At 46.7% G+C, this 22322-nt stretch overlaps 1 protein-coding gene across 1 annotated transcript in view; it reads left to right on the top strand.

Moving 5' to 3' along the window:
- The window catches only part of POLE (DNA polymerase epsilon, catalytic subunit), a 335686-nt gene that overhangs the window by 202489 nt on the left and 110875 nt on the right, over window positions 1–22322 (top strand). The window lies entirely within an intron of this gene.

Raw genomic sequence — 22322 nt, forward strand, 5'->3', positions numbered from 1 at the left:
TAGGTGTCTGCAGTACTGGTTTCTCAGGTGTTTTCTATTTGCTATTTTCTGTCTGTCTGTACAATTGAGCCAAAACCAGGAATCAGAAGTCCTTGATTGTGTCACTTAACAGCATTTGTCTGAGCAAAATGTCCGACAAGTTGGCTGCTTGAGATCTTGTGACTGCTTTGTTGGTCTCTACAGTCCAAGCAACTTACGGGAGAGGTGGAAGCCAATAGGCCCATTTTGGTGTGGAATGTTACGCTCCAATCCAGGATTCCTAGATTAACATCAGAACTAATAACAAATACTAGTCCAGTTGTTATATATATATATATATATATATATTATGGAGCACTATTAAAGTGTAATATGGACTTTCTCTTACGTCCTAGAGGATGCTGGGGACTCCGTAAGGACCAAGGGGGGGATAGACTGGCTCCGCAGGAGACATGGGCACTAAAAAGAACTTTAGGTATGGGTGTGCACTGGCTCCTCCCTCTATGCTCCTCCTCCAGACCTCCGTTTTAATACTGTGCCCAGAGGAGACTGGGTGCACTACAGGGAGCTCTCCTGAGCTTCCTGTAAAAAAGTATTTTGTTAGGTTTTTTATTTTCAGGGAGACCTGCTGGCAACAGGCTCCCTGCATTGTGGGACTGAGGAGAGAGAAGCAGACCTACTTAAATGTTAGGCTCTGCTTCTTAGGCTACTGGACACCATTAGCTCCAGAGGGAGTCAGAACGCAGGTATCCCCTAGCGGTTCGTCCCGGAGCCGCGCCGCTGTCCTCCTCGCAGAGCCGGAAGATAGAAGCCGGGTGATTATAGGAAGGCAGAAGACTTCAAAGGCGGCAGAAGACATCAGATCTTCAGTGAGGTAACGCTGTGCGCCATTGCTCACACGGACACGCACACAGCGGACACTGTTGGGTGCGGGGGGGGGGGGGGCGGCTCCCTGGGCAGCATTGTGGACCTCGACACTGGCAATAGGTTCATACTAAATTTTTAGTATTATTTCATACCCCCGCCAGTTTTAAGAAAGAGCGGGACCGAAGCCCGCCAATGAGGGGATGGGGCTTCTCCCTCAGCACTCACTTATGGGGGGGGGGGCACATAATTTGGCACAGTGAATAGCGCTGTATCCGGGTAATAATTTTTATTTTCCCAGGGTTATTGGCGCTGGGTGGGTGCTGGCAGACTCTCTCTCTGTCTCTCCAAAGGGCCTTTTGGGGGAACTGTCTCCAGATAGAGTTTTCCCTGAGTGAGTGGTGTGTCAGTACGTGCGTGTCGGCATGTCTGATGCGGAAGGCTCTCTTAGGGATGAGGGTGGAGCGTATGAGTGTGGTGTCTCCGTCGGCAACACCGACACATGACTGGATGGAAATGTGGAATATTTTAAATGCAAATGTTAATTTATTGCACAAACGTTTGGACAAAGCAGAATCCAGGGACAGTACAGAGGGTCATACCCTGCCTTTCCCTACGTCACAGGGGCCTTCTGGGTCTCAAAAACGCCCACTTTCCCCGGTAGTTGACACAGATACCGACACGGATTCTGAATCCAGTGTCGATTATGATGATGCGAGGTTGCAGCCAAAATTGGCAAAGAGTATTCATTATATGATTATTGCTATAAAGGCTGTGCTGCATATTTATAGATGACCCCGCGGTGCCTAATCCGAAAATCCACATGTTTAAAGAAAAGAAGCCTGAGGTTACTTTTCCAACTTCTTTTGAATTAAATGAGTTATTTGAAAGTGCTTGGGAAACTCCAGACAAGAAGCTGCAGATTCCCAAAAGGATTATTATGGCTTATCCTTTCCCGATCAAGGACAGGATACGGTGGGAATCATCCCCAAGGGTGGATAAAGCGTTGACGCGCCTTTCCAAAAAGGTGGCGCTGCCGTCGCAGGATACTGCTGCCCTCAGGGATCCTGCTGATCGCAAGCAAGAAACTACCTTAAAGTCAATTTACACACATACCGGTACATTACTCAGACCGGCAATAGCGTCGGCTAGGGTTTGTAGCGCTGTACTAGCGTGGACAGATACCTTATCTACTGATATGGATACGATGGATAGGGATTCTATCTTCTTGATCCTGGGTCATATTAAGGATGCGGTCCTTTATATGAGAGAGGCTCAGAGGGATATAGGCATACTGGGGTCCAGAGCGAACGCTATGGCAGTTTCTGCCAGGCGAGCACTGTGGACCCGACAGTGGTCGGGTGATGCCGACTCAAAACGGCATATGGAGGTTTTACCTTACAAGGGTGAGGAGTTGTTTGGGGAAGGTCTCGCGGAGCTAGTTTCCACAGCCACTGCAGGTAAATCAACCTTTTTACCTTATGTTTCCTCACAGCCTAAGAAAACGCCACATTATCAGATGCAGTCCTTTCGGCCGCATAAATCCAAGAGGGCTCGGGGATCTTCCTTTCTTGCCAGAGGTAAGGGCAAGGGGAAAAAGCTGCCAACTACAGCCAGTTCCCAGGATCAAAAGTCCTCCCCGGCCTCTACTAAATCCACAGCATGACGCTGGGGCTCCGCGGGTGGAGTCTGCTCCGGTGGGGGCACGTCTTCGTCTTTTCAGCCAGGTCTGGATTCATTCTCAGGGGGACCCCTGGGCAATAGACATTGTTTCCCGGGGGTACCAGCTGGAATTCGAAGAGGTGCCCCCTCGCCGGTTTTTCAAATCGGCCCTGCCGACTTCTTCCCCAGAGAGGGAGATAGTTTTGGCAGCAATTCAAAAATTGTGTCTCCAACAAGTGGTGGTCAAGGTTCCCCCTGCTTCAGCAGGGGATGGGCTATTACTCAACCCTGTTTGTGGTCCCGAAACCGGGCGGTTCAGTCAGACCCATTCTAAATTTAAAATCCTTAAACCTATACTTAGAGGTTCAAGTTCAAGATGGAGTCGCTCAGGGCGGTCATTGCAAGTCTGGAAGAGGGAGATTATATGGTGTCTCTAGACATAAAGGATGCATACCTTCATGTCCCCAATTATCAACCTCATCAGGCGTACCTGAGATTTGTGGTGGAGGATTGTCACTACCAATTTCAGACGTTGCCGTTTGGGCTGTCCACGGCCCCGGGAATTTTTGCCAAATTAATGGCGGAGATGATGGTGCTCCTGCGCAAGCAGGGGGTCACAATTATCCCATACTTGGACGATCTCCTGATAAAAGCGAGATCGAGAGAACAGTAGCTTGTCAAAGTATCACTCTCCCTGAGGGTGTTACAACAACACGGTTGGATTCTAAACCTGCCAAAGTCAAAGTTAGTTCCAGCAACCAGATTGCCTTTCTTAGGCATGATTCTGGATTTTCTCCCGACTGAAAAGGCCCAGGAACTGCAGGACTTGGTCAGGGACCTGTTGAAGCGAGACAGGGTGTCGGTACATTACTGCACGCGAGTGCTGGGAAAAATGGTGGCGTCTTACGAGGCCATTCCATTCGGCAGGTTCCATGCCAGAAACTTTCAGTGGGACCTTCTGGACAAGTGGTCCGGGTCACAACTACAGATTCATCAGATGATCCGCCTGTCCCCCAGGGCCAGGGTATCTCTCCTGTGGTGGCTGCAGAGTGCTCACCTTCTAGAGGGTCGCACGTTCGGAATCCAGGACTGGGTTCTGGTGACCACGGACGCGAGCCTCCAAGGATGGGGAGCAGTCGCACAGGGAAGAAACTTCCAGGGTCTGTGGTCAAGCCAGGAGGCTTGTCTACACATCAACATTCTGGAATTAAGGGCCATATACAACGGCCTTCGTCAGGCGCAGACCTTACTTCAAGGTCTTCCGCTTCTGATTCAGTCAGACAACATCACAGCAGTGGCTCATGTAAACCGCCAAGGCGGCACAAGGAGCAGAGTGCCAATGGCAGAAGCCTCAAAGATTCTTCGATGGGCGGAGAGTCATGTAAGCGCTCTGACAGCAGTCTTCATTCTGGGAGTAGACAACTGGTAAGCAGACTTCCTCAGCAGACACGATCTACATCCAGGAGAGTGGGGACTTCATCAGGAAGTCTTCGCAGAGATTGCAAGTCAGTGGGGTCTGCCTCAAATAGACATGATGGCTTCACGCCTCAACAAGAAACTTCCGAGATATTGCGCCAGGTCAAGGGACCCTCAGGCGTTTGCAGTGGACGCACTGGTGACACCGTGGGTGTTTCAATCGGTCTATGTGTTCCCTCCTCTTCCTCTCATCTCAAAGATACTGAGAATCATAAGGCGAAAAGGGGTTCAAGCGATTCTCATCGTTCCATATTGGCCTCGAAGGGCCTGGTATCCGAATCTACAGGAAATGCTCTCAGAAGATCCGTGGCCTCTTCCTCTCAGGGAAGACCTGTTACAACAAGGGCCCTGTCTGTTCCAGGACTTACTGCGACTGCGTTTGACGGCATGGCGGTTGAACTCAGGATCCTAGCGGAAAAGGGCATTCCGGAAGAGGTCATTCCTACTCTAATAAAGGCAAGGAAGGAGGTGACATCGAAAGATTATCACTGTATCTGGAGGAAGTATGTGTCTTGGTGTGAAGCCAAGACTGCTCCTTCGGAAGAATTCCATCTGGGCCGTTTTCTCCACTTCCTGCAAACTGGAGTGAATTTGGGGGCTCCATTAAGGTTCAGATTTCGGTCCTATCCATTTTCTTTCAAAGGGAATTGGCTTCTCTTCCAGAAGTCCAGACTTTCGTGAAAGGGGTGCTGCATATCCAGCCTCCTTTTGTGCCTCCAGTGGCACCATGGGACCTTAACGTGGTGTTACGGTTCCTTAAGTCTCACTGGTTTGAACCGCTTCAAACAGTTGAATTAAAGTATCTCACTGGGAAAGTGGTCATGTTGTTGGCCTTGGCTTCGGCGCGGCGAGTGTCGGAGTTAGCGGCTTTGTCTCACAAAAGCCCTTATCTAATTTTCCATGTGGATAGAGCAGAGTTGCGGACTCGTCCCCAATTTTTGCCTAAGGTGGTTTCTTCTTTTCATATGAACCAACCTATTGTGGTGCCTGTGGCTACAAGGGACGTGGAGGATTCCGAGTCCCTGGATGTGGTCAGGGCATTGAAAATTTATGTGGCCAGAACGGCTCGAGTTAGGAAAACAGAGGCTCTGTTGATCCTGTATGCTGCCAACAAGGTTGGTGCTCCTGCGTCTAAGCAGACTATTGCTCGCTGGATCTGTAACACGATTCAGCAAGCTCATTCTACGGCTGGATTTCCGTTACCGAATTCGGTTAAGGCCCTGTCAAAGTCGAAAAATATAGCAGTACACACGTCACGTACAAACTACACACAGATGGCCTCCGCGCGTGTACTTGTTCTGTCGTGCGTGCACATATTCGCAATTTGCGTGTGGTCGCTCCCGTGGTCCTGCGCATTAGCGCATGGTATGGGTATTTACGGTAGAGTTTGTGAACGCATGGAAAGCTATCAAAACACATTACATATTTAATCCAAATAGTGCACAATGTACACATAGCCTCTCTGCACCACATCAGAAAGTAACAGCAGTTTAAATGGTTTAAGAACAAAGGGATTCACCTTTACAAAATAGGAGGGGACAGAACAAGGTTATAAGGTGGTGTTTGGTATCCAGCTGAAGGGTATTTTAAGGGTAACATTCCGGTGTTGGTTTGAGGAAGATCGCTTGTTACTGCGGATAGTTATGTGCAGGAGCAGAATATAGATTTAAACTGTATTTACTGTACATTATGTATGCGGCGGGAATCCAGAGGAGACCACCCACAAGAGCAGTTGGATCAGACATCGCCCACCTATTCAAACCGACCTATGACCTCTCCTGTACTGTAAATGTGCATCCCTGTGTCCAATGGACAAAGAGATTACAGTATCTATTGTATTTCTTTTTGGAAGAATTGTATAAAGAGAGCCTGTTGCAGGCCTAGTCAGACACAAGACTCACAACGTTATCTAACAGATAACGGAGGACCGGACCGGGAAGCGCAAGCGAATTCACTCACGTATGTACCATTGAATGTAGCCATTTACTCTGTTATATTGTATTGTATTATTTGTATTGTAACCCCCTTTCAGCAATAATACGCTGTGGTGTCGGAACCCAGCGGTTTAATTACAATCTGGTGTCGTGTCTTCATTGCACTGCTAAGGTTTAAAGTGTATTATCATTGCATTGCATTGCTGTATAAGGTTTAAAGTGTATCTCTGGGTGTGTACGCGCTGTGAGTACTTTGTACCGTCAGCGCGGCGTTTGTACGCAAAGTCCGTACACAGTACGCGACTTTGTACGCTAATAGCGGACAAAGTACGTAGAGTGTGTATTAAGTATAGCGGCCGCAGCGGCTCCATGGTAAAGTGTATTTAAGGTGTGTTTAAGGTATAGCTTTCATTCCTGTAAGATAATCCGCATTATCAATTGGGGGCTCCTCCGGTTTTCCACATACTTACTACCTAACAGGTCACAGCAGACTTAATCTATCAGCAAAGGGTGGACAGAAAGTTATCCTACGTTTCCTTTTCCTGGTCGATGGATGCACTGAAAACCCTACTTGATTGCTGATTAGATGGCGTCTGCTCTGTAAGGTTTGTAGAGATGCTGGTAGAACTCCTAAGGTAAACAGGAAAAAAGCTATTTAAAATCTGTGAAAAAAAATTTTGGCGCCAAAAGCGTAAACGGCACCCATACTTTGCATACTCTCTCACATTGTTGCCATAACATTCAAATTGCTAGATTCATTTAGACCTGTGTGAAACCGGAGATTTGTTGCTATATAGTTAAAAATAAAATAAGTATTTAAGGAAGTAAGAGTAAAATCACAAAACGCATTTCTGGCCCAGTAGTAAGAGGGTTAAAACGGAACAAGTGTGGATTTTGTTAAGTGGGCAATAGTAGTTTTATTGCTCACATTTATAGAATTGTATGATTTGTGCTATTGCGGACGTACGGTTTTGTACACGTTTCTCGGACACAGTACGTAACTGCACACGCAGCGTAAGACACGCACAATCGCGTGTTTACGCAAATTGCGTAAGAAGTACGGTCGCTAAGTACAAATTACACAATAGTTCGTTTAGTTTAAAGGCGGGACAGTAGCCACGCTACAATAGCACCAAACTACCCGGTTTCTAAAGAAATTTAATATAAAAACAAAATTTAGTATAAATATTTTTTTTTTTATTGCCTCTGGGGGTAAAGCTGCCAACTTGAATGATTCAAAATTTTCTGTACAGAAAAACAAAGTGTATTTGAGTGAGCGAACGCAGGAGTGAGTGGATACTGAACCCAAGAACTGAAGTGGTAACACTGGGTTAGTAGAGGCCCGGTGGCGTAGGGTTCGCTACCCTGCGTTCTTAGGAACTGAAGTGGTCTGAAGTGGTATCCCATACAACTGAAGTGGTCTGGAGTGGTCTAGGCTGAAGTGCTCTACAGCAATTGTAGGGCATATAGATAACTAGTATCTATAGGCTGTGCTATTGCATCGCATGTCCGTTTGTTCTGCACAGCACAACGTGATACCATTGTGTCATATGCGCTGTGGAAGAGCATACGCCAACGTGATTGTATAGACAAAGGGGTTTTTCTTTGATAACGTCGGGAAATCTCCCTGGTGGGCTTCACTGGAAAGGGTGAAGGATAGTTATCTAATTTTTCTGTTTTTACCCTACAAACAATTCCAGTTGAAAGATACCGAAAAGGTATTTTTCGCTGCCTCTCTCTGGAAAATATTCCAAACAGAACTTCCACCGAAAGAAATTATGGTGTAGTAAGGTCTGATAGGAGCCCTAAGTTGGATACATTGCGATCCGCTACCAACAGTGTATCGTTGTACTGGCCAGCGTGGGCGAGAGCGAGTGGAAGGCGATCGGGTATACTTCCACCGTCTACTTATATTGAGTATTTTGGTGTTTGTTGGGATTTTTTAAAGTTATTAGAAGAGACCCACAAATATGGGAGCCCAGTTGCTCAAGTAAGAGACGTTTAGACAGGGTTCAGGTAGAATTGTGGCCAAAAGGCTCAGCAAGGTTTATCATGTGTGAAAAATATGGTTCACACACAGAAGTTTTATGCAATGAGTGGGTATGTATGACTAACAATGATAGGGAACCATTCCCTAGGGTGGGCAGCTTTGAACCAGAGGTAATGCAGAATGTAAGCAGTAGAATATGTCTTCTTAAATCCAAGAAACAAAGGATTAAACATACAGACTGTTTAAATTTATGGCAACAGGAGGGGGATATGCAAAGGGAATTAGCTCGCGCAGCAGGTTCCAAACCTAGCGGGAAAGCAATGGCGACCGCACCACCACCACCATATATTGTTGGGGAGAAAGTGGCTACAGACAATGGTACATTGGTACAGGATAGGAGAGTAATTGATAAATGTACTAATGCTAACCCTTGCCAGTTGTATCCCATTTTAAATTTTCCCCAGGACTGCGAGCAGGAAGATGAGCCCAGCACGATAACAGCACTCTCTCTAGCAGCCACCATACAGGACACTCAGGTGGGCACGGCCCAACCAACAAGAGCAGTAGTCAGGCCCCCTAGTGGAGGGATAAGTGAGGTCGTGTCCACAGGTAAGTACGGTACCATACATTATGCAGAGACAATAGCACCCCACATTGTAGAATCAAACCAGAATGATGTAATTGAGTTAAATCCTGTCAGGGTGATTGCAGTCCCCAATGGGAAGACTGACGCTCAGGGAGTCACTCCCATCAGGAACATTGCCATGCATTGTCCTTGGTCCCGGGCAGAGTTAAGGTCAATTATCAGCAAAAATGGAAAGAGAGGTAATGATGGCGCTGGCAGGCCTGTGTATGTGTGCACCCTGGGATTAGCTGCCACCTGGTGAGGAGGTAGCCGGCCTCCTCAGCAAACAGAGCAATTAGGAAAAATTACCAGGTAGGCGCTTAATACCAATTGGTGGACACAATGATAAAAAATTAAACCAATTTATTAAATAATTTAACAACAGATAACAAAAAACACATAAAAGTAAATAAAAATAAACAAGACCACAATACAATAATAATATAAAACTGAGGTTCCGGAGACCTCTAGGTTGACCAATGAATTAAACCTTAATTAAGTATACTCAGAGGGCCGTCACAGTACCTAGATATTAGAGAATAATTCTTTAATAGCTATTTAGCTATATGGAGTTTCTTGCCCAGATGTAAAAAGACACAAGAGTACTTGGCACAATTGTGCATGTGGGTGTCCTCACATTATATATTAGATTCCAATTAGGAAAGAGTTCATCACTTGCCGATTTTAATATAAACGGTGCAGAGGTAGGCAGTAGAAAGAGCTGTTACTCACAGACTGGACGGTGTTTTCTTTTATTGTACCGCAATGGTACCGGCGTGCATAGCCGCTCTCTATCACCCTTAGCACGGGTGAGACATCCGTCAGCGGCAGGACTCGTCCGTGGCGTGAGCAGTTTGTAGCGTCAGCTGAAAGACCGCTCTCTCCTCCGTCAGAGTGTGAGTGTACCGGTACAGCGTGCTCCACCCCCAGTGCTGGTGGAATGATGTTCACCACAATAAATCACTAGGCGTTCCCAGTGTGATCCAAGGGACTAAATAAATCGGTCACGCTGAAGATGTAACAAATGCCGGCAGTAGTTTAGATGAGCTGCTGGGAGGACACACTTAAGTTCTTGTTCTCACACTCTGCCTCTTGAAGAAGCCGCCTGGGGTGCGGAGAAACGCGTTGAGGGTACAGAGAGAAGGAGCCCCAGTACCTATTGCCAACAAGATTTTAAGTGTGTCCTCCCAGCAGCTCATCTAAACTACTGCCGGCATTTGTTACATCTTCAGCGTGACCGATTTATTTAGTCCCTTGGATCACACTGGGAACGCCTAGTGATTTATTGTGGTGAACATCATTCCACCAGCACTGGGGGTGGAGCACGCTGTACCGGTACACTCACACTCTGACGGAGGAGAGAGCGGTCTTTCAGCTGACGCTACAAACTGCTCACGCCACGGACGAGTCCTGCCGCTGACGGATGTCTCACCCGTGCTAAGGGTGATAGAGAGCGGCTATGCACGCCGGTACCATTGCGGTACAATAAAAGAAAACACCGTCCAGTCTGTGAGTAACAGCTATCTTTCTACTGCCTACCTCTGCACCGTTTATATTAAAATCGGCAAGTGATGAACTCTTTCCTAACTGGAATCTAATATATAATGTGAGGACACCCACATGCACAATTGTGCCAAGTACTCTTGTGTCTTTTTACATCTGGGCAAGAAACTCCATATAGCTAAATAGCTATTAAAGAATTATTCTCTAATATCTAGGTACTGTGACGGCCCTCTGAGTATACTTAATTAAGGTTTAATTCATTGGTCAACCTAGAGGTCTCCGGAACCTCAGTTTTATATTATTATTGTATTGTGGTCTTGTTTATTTTTATTTACTTTTATGTGTTTTTTGTTATCTGTTGTTAAATTATTTAATAAATTGGTTTAATTTTTTATCATTGTGTCCACCAATTGGTATTAAGCGCCTACCTGGTAATTTTTCCTAATTAAGGTCAATTATGTCAGAATTTCCAGATCCCAGAAAAGGTCTAGTCGCATGCCAGAGGTTCATTAAAGAGTTGGGTAACGCCAACGTACCCACGAACAAAGATTGGCGAACAGTGCTACGGGTATGTTTACCCTCAAATATTGACCCCGCGAAATTCATAACCATTGTAAGTTAGACGCAGAAGTACCTCTCACTGATGAATACATTCAGGAGAATGTACGGCAAATCAATCTGCAATTAGGAGTATATTTCCCTAGTGTTGTCAAATGGAATAAAATCTTTTCCATAAGACAAAAGGAAGGTGAAACGGCATCCGAATATTTCCATCGAGCACTGCAGGAAATGGCTAGATACACTGGGATCAAGGACATTAGAGACCATGTACATCACAGGAAGGTAGCTGTATCAGTATTAATGGACGGGTTGAAGGAGGCACTCAGAACAAGGGTACAGACCTCTCTACCAAACTGGAGAGGTATCTCGGTGGCTGCATTGAGAGAGTCCGCTGTCGAGCATGATAGGAACATCAGTAAGCACAGGGAGTCACAGGGGGAAAAGCTGATGACGGTAAGTATACAGGCCCTAACGGCAAAACCCCATCAGCCGAAAACCCAGACCCCTGCTGATTGGAAAAGACCTAGAGTATGCTACGCTTGTAAAAAGGAAGGACATTTTGCCCAGGATTGTAGGAATAGAAGTACACATAACGTAAACAGACCCCCTAGACCAGAATACGGACCTCACTACAATTCACATAATTGGGATCAGGGACCATATAGGAGAGGTTATGAGCCACATGCAAGGGAAACAAGGAGGTACCCACCAAGGAGAGACTGGCAGGCCTTCGAAAACTCACAGCTACCCCCCTCACATATTGTAGCTGCCAATGCGCTGCAGGAGGGTCTCAACACACAATAGGGATTGGGCCACACCTGTAGTCTGCAGCCAGTGAAGTTAATTGCTAGCCTTGGTAATGAACCCGAGGTCACGGATGATGTAGCTGGTGTACCATTACCGTATCTCGTAGATACAGGGGCGGCCAGGTCAGTGTTAAATACAACAGTAGGTATAAAAACCACGGGTAAAACAATTTCGGCAATGGGAGTAACAGGAACTGTGCAACAATACCCTTTGAGTAGACCGGCAGAGATTACGATAGGGCCCTTGCAAACCAAACATTCTTTCCTGTTGGCTGCATCGGCTCCGACTAATCTACTCGGGAGAGATTTATTGTGTAAAATGCGGTGTGTCATATACTGTACTCCTGGGGGTGTCTTCTTGGATATACCTGGGAACCACGCTCAAGAAGTACAGGATATATTAGACACCCCTCAAAGGCTAATGTCGCATTCTACTGTTATAGACAAGTGTCCATCAAAGGTAGAGGAAATGATCTCACAAATACCGGGTTCCCTTTGGACCAAAGATGGACAAGACACTGGATTGATGGCAAATGTAGCTCCTGTAGTAGTGCAAGTAAAAGATGGTAGGATAGCTCAAGAAATCCCTCAGTATCCTCTGAAGCCAGAGGTAGAATTAGGAGTGTACCCCGTCATAGAGCGGTTGCTACAACAGGGCATCCTAGTCAGGACGTCCAGCACTGCCAATAGTCCCATCTTCCCTGTGAAAAAGAGTGGGGGGAGGGGTTACAGGCTAGTGCAGGATCTAAGGGGGGTAAACAAGTTAGTTGAGAGCCAATTCCCCGTAGTGCCCAATCCAGCTGTCATCCTCATGCAAATTCCCCCTACTGCAAAATTCTTCACCGTCATTGACCTCTGTTCTGCCTTCTTTTCTGTCCCTCTACACCCTGACAGCCAATATCTTTTTGCTTTTACATACAGGGAAGTACAGTACACCTGGACTCGTTTCCCCCAAGGTTTCATTGACAGCCCGAGTATTTTCTCCCAGGCCTTGCATGACTGTTTACAATCCTTTCAACCTGAGAGTGGATCAGTGCTAATACAGTATGTCGATGACTTATTGTTGTGTTCTGACTCACTCGAATCGTCCTTGAAAGACACGAAACAGCTTCTGTTTCATCTTTCCCAAACGGGACACAAGGTTTCAAAGGATAAGTTGCAGTTGTGCCAGACCAGGGTAAAATATTTGGGACATTGCTTGACTCAAGGACTTAGACACCTCACCGCTGATGGAATACATGCGATTCGCGACATGACTCTGCCACAAACGCAGCAACAGATCCGCACTTTCCTTGGAATGTGTGGGTACTGCCGAAACTGGATTCCAGGGTTCTCTGTACTGGCTTTACCTTTGCAAGAAATGGTCTCTTCAAACAAACCAGAACGGGTCTCGCACACAGATGAGTCCGAACTGGCCTTTGAGAGACTCAAACAGTGCCTATCACAGGCACCTGCATTAGGTATGCCAGATTATGGGAAGCCCTTTGAATTATACGGTACAGAAAGTGCAGGGTGCTCAGCAGGAGTTTTAACCCAGAGACATGGTGATGCCAGCAGGCCGGTAGCTTACTACAGTGCACAGTTGGACACCGTAGCGCGGTCTCTCCCCACATGCTTGCGAAGTGTTGCAGCGATAGCTTTGCTAGTAAGTAAAAGCGAGGACGTAGTGTTAGGACACAACCTGACCGTCCATACACCTCATGCAGTATTAGTCTTACTGAACTCTGCCCAAACCAGACATGTCTCATCTGCTCGGTTTACAAAGTGGGAATTATCACTGATGGCCCCTGTAAACATCACCATTAAGAGATGCAGCTCACTAAATCCTGCAACTTACTTGCCAAGTGTGCCTGGACAGGCACAAAGTGTGGAGGATGAGAATGATGGTGAAGGAGGATTTAGTGCAGACACTGATACGCATGATTGTATGGAATACCTGAATCAGACTTTCACTGCGAGACCTGACATCAGTGACAACCCACTGGAAGGGGTAGACTTTACCTTCTACACTGACGGTAGTTGCCACAGACAAACGGACTTGGGAGACCTGTGTACTGGATATGCAGTTGTAGACGACAGAGGTATCATAGAAGCTGAACCCCTGGGCCCACCACACTCAGCACAAGTTGCTGAGTTGGTCACCCTAACCAGAGCGTGTGAATTGGCCAACGGTAAGTCAGCTAATATATACACAGATTCTAGGTATGCCTTTGGAGTGGTGCATGATTTCGTGGCCCTATGGCGCCTCAGAAATGTCATGACGGCTGCTGGCACACCTGTAGCGCATGCGTCCCACATAAAAAGGCTTCTAACAGCGAGACAGGAACCAGACAGAGTGGCTGTTATCAAGTGCAAAGCACATACTTACAACCAAGACCCAATTTCACTTGGTAACAGCCGGGCAGACGAAGCTGCTAAATCAGCAGCCAGCACCCCCATACAAACGAACATCACATCACTGATGACATTTAACACGATCAACACACAACAATTAATTGAAATGCAAGATTTGTGTTCTTTACAGGAAAAGGCAGTCTGGAGGTCAAAGGGATATGGTCAGGAATCCTCGGGACTGTGGACAGGTGGACAAGGTAAGCCAGTAGCCCCCAGAGCATATCTTCCAAGCTTAGCTGAGGCGGCACACGGTCTGACTCATCTGGGTAAAGAGGGTATGTGTAAGCTGGTGAGAGCCTACTGGTGTGCGCCAGGATTCTCTTCTCATGCAGGTAAGAGAGCAATGACATGTTTTACTTGCTTGAGGAAGAATATTGGAAAGTCAATATCAACAGAGCCATCCCATATCCCTCCGACAGACGGACCTTTTCAGGTAATACAAATCGATTTCATACAGTTACCACCCTGTAGGAATTTAAAATATGTGTTAGTTTGTATTGACGTATTTTCTAATTGGGTAGAAGCGTTCCCTGCTGCCACAAATATTGCTACGTTCACTGCAAAGAAAATTGTGCAGGAATTTGTGTGTAGATATGGTATCTCTAGAATAATTGAAAGTGATAGGGGTACCCATTTTACAGGTGAAGTCTTTCAGGTTATGTGCAAACTGATGGGAATTAATAGCAAGCTGCATACTCCGTACCGTCCACAGGCGAGTGCAAAGGTGGAGAGAGTGAATAGCACTATTAAGAACAAGCTGAGCAAATTAATGGCTGAAACTGGATTGTCGTGGCCAGAAGCTTTGCCACTAGTGTTGTACAGCATCAGAACCACTCCCAGGTCTCCCCTTAACCTATCACCCTTTGAGATTCTTTTTGGTCGACAACCTCATGTAATGATAGACCCCCAGGATGATTTGAAATGTAATAATGAAGTGACTGAAATATTTGGTTGGGATGAGCCAGCAGCTGAAAAATCAACAAAGAAATTTAAAGCTGGTGATTCCTGACCTGCCGAACAGTAATTGTCATGACATTGAACCTGGGGATTATGTGATGATTCGAAATTTCTTACGCTCAGGTTGCCTCATAGACAGGTGGGAAGGACCATATCAAGTCTTGTTAACCAGCACAACAGCATTGAAGGTCGCCGAAAGAGAGACTTGGATCCACTCGTCCCACTGCAAGAAGGTCGCTGACCCGGAGAGAACTCGTGACAAAGAGCAGAGTGTAGAGAATCTCGTATCACTGGAGTGTCTGTTCCGGGAAAGTTGAGAGGCAGGACTGTTGAAGGGCATCTGAGCACAGAGAGTAACGAGCGAGAACAGTTGTCGTACCACTTTTTTTTTTTTTTCACCTCCCCCTGCATTTTTCCTTTTCTTTTCTCCTTCTTATTTTCCTCCTTTCCTCTAACGAAATGGATCGTTCACAAGAGACTGCGTTTCGGGTTCTGTTAGTAATTCTGGTTCTGATAAGGACAGTGTGTTTTGGTGAGGGTCCCAGAGAGGTCGAGCAGGGATCTGGAATGGGTTCTGATGGCAAGTATGAATTTGTAGAATCTTAGGATCAGCGCATCACTTTAGTAAAGGTTGGCATCAGTAAGCGCTCTGGTAGTCAAGGAGCTCGGAGGCACTGTAAGGGGTTATTGTCTGATGAATATTGTATTTGTAAGAATTGTGAGAATATAGTTGAGGATGGGTGCATCCAGAGATGTCAGTCCAACCTTAATATCGACATGGACCGTCATCCGTTGAGTGATTACCACTCACTAGTGGGTAAGGTCTTAAACCAGACAGAATGCTGGGTGTGCTCACAGGTACCTCAAGGTCAGAGCAAGTCAGGATTAGTACCATACCCTTTAGCAATAGATGAGGTACTCGAATTACGGGGTGGGAGACCGGTGGACAAGAAATTCAATATTTCTCTAACGTCCTAAGTGGATGCTGGGGACTCCGTCAGGACCATGGGGTTTAGCGGCTCCGCAGGAGACAGGGCACAATAATAAAAGCTTTAGGATCAGGTGGTGTGTACTGGCTCCTCCCCCTATGACCCTCCTCCAAGCCTCAGTTAGATTTTTGTGCCCGGCCGAGAAGGGTGCAATCTAGGTGGCTCTCCTGAGCTGCTTAGAATAAAAGTTTAAGTTAGGTTTTTTATTTTCAGTGAGTCCTGCTGGCAACAGGCTCACTGCTACGAGGGACTTAGGGGAGAGAAGTAAACTCACCTGCGTGCAGGATGGATTTGCTTCTTAGGCTACTGGACACCATTAGCTCCAGAGGGAGTCGGAACACAGGTCTCACCCTGGGGTTCGTCCCGGAGCCGTGCCGCCGACCCCCCTTGCAGATGCCGAAGTTGAAGAGGTCCAGAGGTCCAGAAACAGGCGGCAGAAGACTTTCAGTCTTCATAAGGTAGCGCACAGCACTGCAGCTGTGCGCCATTGTTGTCAGCACACTTCATACCAGCGGTCACTGAGGGTGCAGGGCGCTGGGGGGGGCGCCCTGGGCAGCAATGTATTATACCTTTTTTATGGCTAAAATACATCACATATAGCCCTTGAGGCTATATGGATGTATTTAACCCCTGCCAGATCTCACAAACTCCGGGAGAAGAGCCCGCCGTTTTAGGGGGCGGGGCCTATTCTCCTCAGCACACGGCGCCATTTTCCTGCTCAGCTCTGCTGTGAGGAAGGCTCCCAGGCTCTCCCCTGCACTGCACTACAGAAACAGGGTTAAAAACAGAGAGGGGGGGCACTTATTTGGCGATATGATTACATATGTGAAAATGCTATAAGGGAAAACACTTGTATAAGGGGTTGTCCCTGTATAACTATAGCGTTTTTGGTGTGTGCTGGCAAACTCTCCCTCTGTCTCCCCAAAGGGCTAGTGGGGTCCTGTCCTCTATCAGAGCATTCCCTGTGTGTGTGCTGTGTGTCGGTACGTGTGTGTCGACATGTAGGAGGACGATGTTGGTGAGGAGGCGGAGCAAATTGCCTGTAATGGTGATGTCACTCTCTAGGGAGTCGACACCGGAATGGATGGCTTATTTAGGAATTACGTGATAATGTCAACACGATGCAAGGTCGGTTGACGACATGAGACGGCCGGCAAACAAATTAGTACCTGTCCAGGCGTCTCAGACACCGTCAGGGGCTTGTAAAAACGCCCATTTACCTCAGTTGGTCGACACAGACACGGACACTGACTTCAGTGTCGACGGTGAAGAAACAAACGTATTTTCCTTTAGGGCCACACGTTACATGTTAAGGGCAATGAAGGAGGTGTTACATATTTCTGATACTACAAGTACCACAAATAAGGGTATTATGTAGGGTGGGAATAATCTACTTGTAGTTTTTCCTGAATCAGATAAATTAAAGTGTGTGATGATACGTGGGTTTCCTCCGATAGAAAATTATTGGAGGTATACCCTTTCCCGCCAGAAGTGAGGGCGAGTTGGGAAACACACCTTAGGGTGGATAAGGCGCTCACACGCTTATAAAACAAGTGGCGTTACCGTCTCCAGATACGGCCGCCCTCAAGGAGCCAGCTGATAGGTAGCTGAAAAATATCCAAAAAAGTATATACACACATACTGGTGTTATACTACGACCAGCAATCGCCTCAGCCTGGATGTGCAGCGCTGGGGGGGCTTGGTCGGATTTCCTGACTGAAAATATTGATACCCTTGACAGGAACAATATTTTATTGACTATAGAGCATTTTAAGGATGCATTTCTATATATGCGAGATGCACAGAGGGATATTTGCATTCTGGCATCAAGAGTATATGTGATGTCCATATCTGCCAGACGATGTTTATAGACACGACAGTGGTCAGGTGATGCAGATTCCAGACGGCACATGGAAGTATTGCCGTATAAAGGGGCGGTCCATCGGACCTGGTGGCCATGGCAACAGCTGGAAAATCCACTTTTGTTACCCCAAGTCACATCTCAGCAGAAAAGGACACAGTCTTTTCAGTCTCAGTCCTTTCGTACCCATAAACGGGCAAAAGGCCAGTCATATCTGCCCAGGGTTAGAGAAAAGGGAAGAAGACTGCAGCAGGCAGCCCATTCCCAGGAACAGAAGTCCTCCACAGCTTCTGCCAAGTCCGCAGCATGACGCTGGGGCCATACAAGCGGACTCAGGTGCGGTGGGGGGTCATCTCAAGAGTTTCAGCACGCAGTGGGCTCACTCGCAAGTGGACTCCTGGATCCTACACGTAGTATCCCAGGTGTACATTGGAAATTCGAGACGTCTTCCCCTCACAAGTTCCTGAAGTCTGCTTTACCAACGTCTCCCTCCGACAGGGAGGCAGTATTGGGAAAAAATTCACAGGCTGTATTCCCAGCAGGTGATAATCAAAGTACCCCTCCTACAACAAGGGAAGGGGTATTATTCCACACTATATTGTGGTACTGAAGCCAAACGGCTCGGTGAGATCTAAAAGATTTGAACAATTACATACAAGGGTTCAAATCAAGATGGAGTCACTCAGAGCAGTGATAGCGAACCAGGACGATATGGTGTCACTGGATATCAGGGACGCTTACCTACATGTCCAAATTTTGCCCTTCTCACCAAGGGTATCTCAGGTTCGTGGTATAGAACTGTCACTATCAGTTCAGACGCTGCCGTTTGGATTGTCCACGGCACCCCGGGTCTTTACCATGGTAATGGCCGAAATGATGATTCTTCCTAAAAGAAATATGGACGCTTTCCTGATAAGGGCAAGGTCCAGAGAACAGTTGGCGGTCGGAGTAGCACTATCTCAAGTAGTTCTACGACAGCACGAGTGGATTCTAAATATTCCAAAATCGCAGCTTTTTCCGACGACACGTCTAATGTTCCTAGGAATGATTCTGGACACAGTCCAGAAAAGGATGTTTTCTCCCGGAGAAGAAGGCCAGGGAGTTATCCGAGCTAGTCAGGAACCTCCTAAAACCAGGAAAAGTATCAGTGCATCATTGCACAAGGGTCCTGTGAAAAATGGTGGTTTCTTACAAAGCGATCCCATTCGGTAGATTTCACGCAAGAACCTTTCAGTGGAATCGGCTGGGAAAATGGTCCGGATCGCATCTTCAGATGCATCAGCGGATAACCCTGTCTCCAAGGACAAGGGTGTTTTCTTCTGCGGTGGCTGCAGAGTGCTCATCTATGAAAGGGCCGCAGATTCGACATTCAGGACTGGGTCCTGGTGACCACGGATGCCAGCCTGAGTGGCTGGGGAGCAGTCACACAAGGAAAAAATTTCCAGGGAGTGTGATCAAGTCTGGAGACTTCTCTCCACATAAATATACTGGAATTAAGGGCAATTTACAAGGCTCTAAGCTTAGCAAGACCTCTGCTTCAAGGTCAGCCGGTATTGATCCAGTGGGACAACATCACGGCAGTCGCCCACGTAAACAGACAGGGCGGCACATGAAGCAGGAGGGAAATGGCAGAAACTGCAAGGATTCTTCGCTGGGCGAAAAATCATGTGATAACACTCTCAGCAGTGTTAATTCCGGGAGTGGAAAACTGGGAAGCAGACTTCCTCAGCAGGCATAACCTCCACCCGGGAGAGTGGGGACTTCAGCGGGAAGTCTTCCACATGATTGTAAACCGTTGGGAAAAACCAAAGGTGGACATGATGGCGTCCCGCCTGAACAAAAAACTAGACAGATATTGCGCCAGGTCAAGGGACCCTCAGGCAATAGCGGTGGACGCTCTGGTAACACTGTGGGTGTACCAGTCAGGGTATGTGTTCCCTCCTATGCATCTCATACCAAAAGTACTGAGAATCATAAGAAGGAGATGAGTAAGAACGATACTCGTGGTTCCGGATGGGTCAAGAAGGACTTGGTACCCGGAACTTCAAGAGATGCTCACGGAAGAACCGTGGCCTCTACCTTTTAAGAGAGGACCTGCTCCAGCAGGGGCCTTGTCTGTTCCAAGACTTACCGCGGCTGCGTTTGACGGCATGGCAGTTGAACGCCGGATCCTGAAAGGGCATTCCAGATGAAGTCATCCCTACCCTGGTCGAAGCCAGGAAGGATGTAACCGCAAAACATTTTCACCGCATTTGGCGAAAATATGTTGCGTGGTGTGAGGCCAAGAAGGTCCCTACAGAGGAATTCCAACTGGGTCGTTTCCTACATTTCCTGAAAACAGGACTGTCTATGGGCCTAAAATTAGGGTCCATTAAGGTTCAAATTTCGACCCTGTCGAATTTCTTCCAGAAAGAACTGGCTTCAGTGCCTGAAGTTCAGACGTTTGTAAAAGGGGTACTGCATATACAGCCTCCTTTTGTGCCCCCAGTGGCACCTTGGGATCTCAATGTTGTTTTGAGTTTCCTAAAGTCACATTGGTTTGATCCACTCACCACTGTGGAATTAAAATATTTCACATGGAAGGTGAAGATTCTATTAGCCCTGGCTTCAGCCAGGCGTGTGTCAGAATGGGCGGCTTTATCATATAAAAGCCCTTACTTAATTTTTCATTCAGACAGGGCAGAATTGAGGACTCGTCCTCAATTTCTCCTTAAGGTGTTTTCTGTTTTTCACATGAACCAACCTATTGTGGTACCTGCGGCTACTAGGGATTTGGAGGACTCCAAGTTACTTGACGTTGTCAGGGCCCTGAAAATATATGTTTCCAGGACGACTGGAGTCAGAAAATCTGACTCGCTGTTTAGCCTGTATGCACCCAACAAGATGGGTGTTCCTGCTTCTAAGCAGACGATTGCTCGCTGGATTTGTAGTACAATTCAGCTTGCACATTCTGTGGCAGGCTTGCCACAGCCAAAATCAGTAAAAGCCCATTCCACAAGGAAGTGGGCTCATTTTGGGCGGCTGCCCGAGGGGTCTCTTCTTTACAACTTTGCCGAGCTGCTACTTGGTCAGGGGCACACCCTGACTGAGGAGGACCTGGAGTTCTCTCATTCGGTGCTGCAGAGTCATCCGCACTCTCCCGCCCGTTTGGGAGCTTTGGTATAATCCCCATGGTCCTGACGGAGTCCCCAGCATCCACTTAGGACGTTAGAGAAAATAAGAATTTACTTACCGATAATTCTATTTCTCGTAGTCCGTAGTGGATGCTGGGCGCCCATCCCAAGTGCGGATTGTCTGCAATACTTGTACATAGTTATTGTTACAAAAATCGGGTTATTCTTGTTGTGAGCCATCTTTTCAGAGGCTCCTTCGTTGTTATCATACTGTTAACTGGGTTCAGATCACAGGTTGTACGGTGTGATTGGTGTGGCTGGTATGAGTCTTACCCGGGATTCAATATCCTTCCTTATTATGCACGCTCGTCCGGGCACAGTATCCTAACTGAGGCTTGGAGGAGGGTCATAGGGGGAGGAGCCAGTGCACACCACCTGATCCTAAAGCTTTTATTATTGTGCCCTGTCTCCTGCGGAGCCGCTAAACCCCATGGTCCTGACGGAGTCCCCAGCATCCACTACGGACTACGAGAAATAGAATTATCGGTAAGTAAATTCTTATTTTCTAGGCCCCCTAGTTTGAAGCTCCACCAGTATCATGTAGATAGATCCTTACTATGTTTCAATATTTCCAATTACCGAAAACCGGGAAATTGGGAAGTGACGTGTAATAACCATTCAATTACCTTTTCACACAGAGCTGATGGGATACCCATAGACTCTGAACTTGTACGCCAAATAGCCAACAGTGGGAGGTATTTTCGGTATAGGTATACTCGTGGAAGCAAGACCATGTGGGTTGGAAAAGTATCGCCAGGGTGTTGTGCTCATATCATCCAGCCTGATACTTGTACTGAACAGATGGGAGAACTAGGGATGGGTTTCTTTACTTGGAAAGTTTGTACAGGTTGAGTCTCCTTTATCCAAAATGCTCGGGACCAGAGGTATTTTGGATATGGGATTTTTCCGTATTTTGGAATAATTGCATACCATAATGAGATATCATGGTGATGGGACCTAAATCTAAGCACAGAATGCATTTATGTTTCATATACACCTTATACACACAGCCTGAAGGTCATTTAATACAATATTTTTTATAACTTTGTGCACTAAACAAAGTGTGTCTACATTCACACAATTCATTTATGTTTCATATACACCTTATACACACAGCCTGAAGGTCATTTAATACAATATTTTTAATAACTTTGTGTATTAAACAAAGTTTGTGTACATTGAGCCATCAAAAAACAAAGTTTTCACTATCTCACTCTCACTCAAAAAAGTCCGTATTTCGGAATATTCCGTATTTCGGAATATTTGGATATGGGATACTCAACCTGTAATATGGTGATGTTATATTTTGTCCCCTATGTTCTCCCAGATGATGCCTATTTCATATGTGGGAGGAAGGCGTACAAGTGACTTGCCCCGAGCTCAGAGGGATTGTGTTATATTGGGAGAGTACTGCCAGAGGTCATGACCATAACCCATGATAAGATGAAAGACGTTCACCGCAGTGCTCATGCTCCTTATACTCATACTCACTATGAACACATCAAGAGACACCTCATAGATGGGACAGAGCACGCAGCCTCTGATTTG

This window comes from Pseudophryne corroboree, chromosome 1, assembly GCF_028390025.1.
Source record: "Pseudophryne corroboree isolate aPseCor3 chromosome 1, aPseCor3.hap2, whole genome shotgun sequence".
NCBI lineage: Eukaryota > Metazoa > Chordata > Amphibia > Anura > Myobatrachidae > Pseudophryne > Pseudophryne corroboree.